Source organism: Mytilus californianus, unplaced genomic scaffold, assembly GCF_021869535.1.
Source record: "Mytilus californianus isolate M0D057914Y unplaced genomic scaffold, xbMytCali1.0.p SCAF_11, whole genome shotgun sequence".
NCBI lineage: Eukaryota > Metazoa > Mollusca > Bivalvia > Mytilida > Mytilidae > Mytilus > Mytilus californianus.
The window spans coordinates 13895570-13900220 of NW_026262593.1; the positions used below are offsets into that span (position 1 = coordinate 13895570).

Below are 4651 nucleotides of genomic sequence, written 5' to 3' on the forward strand. Positions count from 1 at the left end.
ACAGCCTCGCTAATGGTCATATATACATATGTCTACTGTTTTGTATACATACATATAGTCACTTTTTTTTGGAATATAACTACTCTTTCCAAATGTATTCATGATTGGCAGATGAATTTGTACAAAATTCAAATGAATAAGCTGCTATTTTTTTTTCCACACTGATTTAGTCTTTTTTAACCGACTAACGTGAACTCATCTTATGTTTTAGTGATATCAAATACCGGGTCTTGTTTCAAATAGATACCACCCACAAAGAAACATATTTGAAACTAGACAATGTGATTCCTCTGCACTCAACTCTTTAAGTAACTGTATTACAACAAAGGCAATGTAGGACTATATTTGAGATATTGTGACTGGGAGACACTATAATGATGCCCAAACAGATACAAAGTGTTATTTTAAAATACACAAAGCTGAGCATGGGTTGAATAGTCTATGGTTCACTGTAGGAGGAGTTATCCAGAAATACTATGCACCTCTTATGCAAGTAAATACTCAAAAAATTACTAAGTTCAACTATATCCCAAAAGAGCTATTATATATAAATGCACACCTTCAATATATGTTCAAACAGCCAGCAAAGTGAAACTTCTTTCTTTGCATTCCAACTCTAGGAGTAGTTATCTGGAATAGCTGTGATTTGGATGGAGAGTTGTCTCATTGGCGCTAATTTCACATCTTCTTATATCTATATAACCATAATAGGACGGTAGGAAGTAGGGACAGGAGTAAAACAATATGCACCCCCCCCCCCCCCCCCCAACTGAAAGGGCATAAAAATAGATTTAAACCAATGGCAGCTGGTTGTTCTCACAAGTCACATCAAAGTCTTACATTAAACACCTAGTACATGTTTTAACTAAGACCATTTAGGGGGAACTGTAGGCATATGAAATTCAAATGTAAATCAACATATCTGGTTTGAAAGAATAAATCTTTACAACTGGCTCTCTCCCTCTCTCTATCTCTCTCTAAACATAATTGTATTACTACATATATTTTTTGTCAATAAGTGTTTCCAAGTTTGTCTGATCAACAGAATCCGTTCTTCTGCAATAGTTGATTTCTAAATTAACAAGCAGTTTGTCTACAAATAGAAAAAAAAAATTCATTCAAAATATGTAAACTAATGATTTCTAAATTAACAAGCACATGCAGTTTGTCTACAAATAGAAAAAAAAATTTCATTCAAAATATGTAAACTAAAATTCACAAAATAATATATATAATGTTGATGTCAGAAGATATTTACATTTTATCCATATATATGGGGTAACCAGGAGACCGAGGCTGAAGAAGTTCTTCATATAAAGCAGTCCGGAATTGCATTTAATCTTAAGGCATCTTAAGTATGAAATGCCACCATTGTACTTACATTTTGCTTCAGATTTGTTTAAAATAACTCGTCAATTTTTTCAGGCACCTGCATGGATTAAAAATTTTCATTTAACCAAAAGATTTGATGGATAAGGACAATAGCCTTCAACCTGTTTAACCCCGCCATACTCTGTGTGTGCCTGTAATTCAGTGGTTAAAATTGTTTGTTGCTGTGTTACATATTTGTTTTGTTCATTATTTTGGACATAAATTATGCAGTTTGTTTTCTCGATTGAATTGTTTTACAATTTTCATTTTTGGCCCATTTATAGCTGACTATGCAGTATGGGTTTTACTCATTTTTGAAGGTAGTACTGTGACCTATAGTTGTTAATTTCTGTGTCATTTAGTCTTTTAATGTGGAGTTTTCCAAATTGCAGTCGTATCACATCTTCATATTTTTATATCTATAATTAGCATGATCAGGTGTTGTATTAGGATAGAAGCAATAAACTAGAACCCTTCATTATCTTTAATGTTACCTTATATGAAACAAGGATTTAATGTTACCATCAACATGCATACCTTAAAGTTGGTATTATTTTACATCCAGGTCCTACTTTCCTTAGATTTTACTTCAATAAATCATTTACGTGTTTGCAAAATATCCTGGATAACTGAAAAAAAATTGAATCCTTAACTGTGATAGTAGTAAAAATACTTATTGAAGGCTGAATGTTGACCAATAGTTGTTAACTTCTACATTCTTTAGTCTCTGGTGGAGTCAGTTGTCTCATTGGCAGTTATACCACATCTTATTTCGATATTTATACATGTATATGGAATTTAGTCAATGTAATCAACATCTAATCACAGCAGTAAATACATGACATTTTATCTAATACATATACATGTACATTATCAGGCATATAAGTCTTCTTAATACACTAGGCTGATTTTCATGAATTTTTATATTTTGTTTACTTTTTGTCGAGCCTTCAACTCGTCGAAAAAGCGAGACATAGCAATCCTACATTCTGTCCGCGTCATCGGCGGCGGCGGCAACAAATATTCACTCTTTGGTTAAAGTTTTTGAAATTTTTATAACTTTCTTAAACAATCCTGGATTTCTACCAAACATGGACAAAAGCTTGTTTATGATCATAAGATAGTATCCAGAAGTAAATTTTGTTCAAATAAATTCTGTTATTTCCGTTTTTTACTTATAAATGGACTTAGTTTTTCTGCCAAGAAACATTACATTCACTCTGTTAAAAGTTTTTAAAATTTTAATAACTTTCTTACCTGGATTTGAACCAAACTTGGACAGAAGCTTGTTTATGATCAAAGCTAGTATCTAGAAGGAAATTTTGTTAAAATTTTGTACCTGTTTATCCATATTTTATTTTTAAATGGACTTCCCCATTTCCATTCTCAATTTTATTAGTTGTTCTTCCAGTAACATTACATACAGTCTGCAGTTAAGTTTTTAATACATTTATTAGATTCATAAACTATCCTGGATTTTTACCAAACTTGGACAGAAGCTTATTACAATCAAAAGATAGTATCAAGAGGAATATTTTTTATTAATTTTCTTCCTCATTTTTGTCGAGCCTGCAATTAACAGCAAAAGTAGGCCAGACACTTGGTTCCATGCTTACGAATATTTAGTTTATGCATGATTTTTTTTCAACTTATGAATTTTTATTTGTAATACGTATTTTGGTCATAACTGCTAATTGTGACCTGTGGAGCAGGAACTGTTTACCCTTCCTTTTCTTTCAGGAGCACCAATGTTGTTAAAATTCTCCATTTTGTTGGGTTCATATTATTCAATCTAGTTTTCTGGTTAGTGTCAGATTGCTCCCATAGAAATTTATCCCTTTTCTACACTAAAACAGAATATCAATGAATATTTTTGGCGCTCCATGATAATTATCTTGTGGACTTAAAGACTATACCCAGACGTGAATTTACACATCAAAATCATAACTGCTTAAATGAAATGACTTAAGACATCTACTACATGTATCTTATGCAAGATTACCTTGTCTTTTGAATGTTAAAGCTTCATGCAGACCCGGTTGTGATGTTCCTTATCTGGGAGATTAATCAGTATATATATCCTTCTCCAACTGTCCATACACAAGAATACTGGTCACATCCTAATAAATGACTATCCTTCACATTCTCAGGTTCACAGCTGATTAAGTCTATATTCCTTTCAGATCTATCATTTGAGTATTTTATTGTCTGCTATTCTTACTGTCTACTATACAACTTACAACTCCAGTAATCGCCAAGTGTCACATAGGGCGCAAATGGATTTTGCTTTTCTGTAACATTATGGTTTTTACGAGGATAGGTTGTTGGCCTATCTCTCAATCCCTAACCTGAAGAACCAGAGAATCTTTACTCAAGGTTTCTTTCCTTTAGATCAATTGCAGACCAAGGCTGACAAGTCAAATCTACCCAGAATTTTATATCAAGAGTTCTCTCTCCTAGACAAATTGTCTTTCAAGGCTGATGACCATCATCCAGCCGGCTATTTACCCATAACTGGGGCAAGGTTGATGAGTGCTAGGGCATGTCCACACATCGATGGGCCTACACACTGCATCTCTAGGGTCCTTGCTACTCCGAGATCCTCTACAGTGAAGCCTAGGATACTTAATCCTAGTTACCATGTGCTGTCGCGAGGAGGCACTGTAGAAGTCTTGTTAGTGCAGAGGCTATGTACTGGCAGGAAAGACTTACGCACTCAGCTTTCTTTTCACCTATGAATATAAGCTATCCAGCGGCAGCGCAAGTCTATGACTCCCAACCGCACTAGACGCATACACAAACCTGTGGTAATTAACACCACCAGCACACAAAAAAAAGGTTATTGATTCAAATTTAGAAAAAGGAAGAGTTATTTATTTAAATTTAGAAAAAGGTAGGGTTATTGATTCATATTTAGAAAAAGGAAGAGTTATTTATTTAAATTTAGAAAAAGGTAGGGTTATTGGTTCAAATTTAGAAAAAGGAAGAGTTATTTATTTAAATTTAGAAAAGGGTAGGGTTATTGATTCAAATTTAGAAAAAGGAAGAGTTATTTATTTAAATTTAGAAAAAGGTAGGGTTATTGGTTCAAATTAAGAAAAAGTGATTCAAATTTAGAAAAAAGAAGTGTTATTTATTTGAATTTAGAAAAAGGAAGAGTTATTTATTTAAATTTGGAAAAAGGTAGGGTTATTGATTCAAATTTAGAAAAAGGAAGCATTATTTATTTAAATTTAGAAAAAGGTAGGGTTATTGGTTCAAATTTAGAAAAAGGAAGAGT

The 4651-nt window shown here is 32.8% G+C and overlaps 1 long non-coding RNA gene across 1 annotated transcript; it reads right to left on the reverse strand.

Moving 5' to 3' along the window:
* Positions 1–773: 773 nt before the first annotated feature.
* LOC127719616 (uncharacterized) lies at positions 774–4376 on the reverse strand. Its single transcript, XR_007990430.1, has 3 exons — positions 3374–4376; positions 1909–2000; positions 774–1093 (listed from the first exon to the last, which is right to left on the reverse strand). It is a non-coding gene; the product is annotated as an uncharacterized LOC127719616 (long non-coding RNA).
* Between the last annotated feature and the right edge of the window lie 275 nt (positions 4377–4651).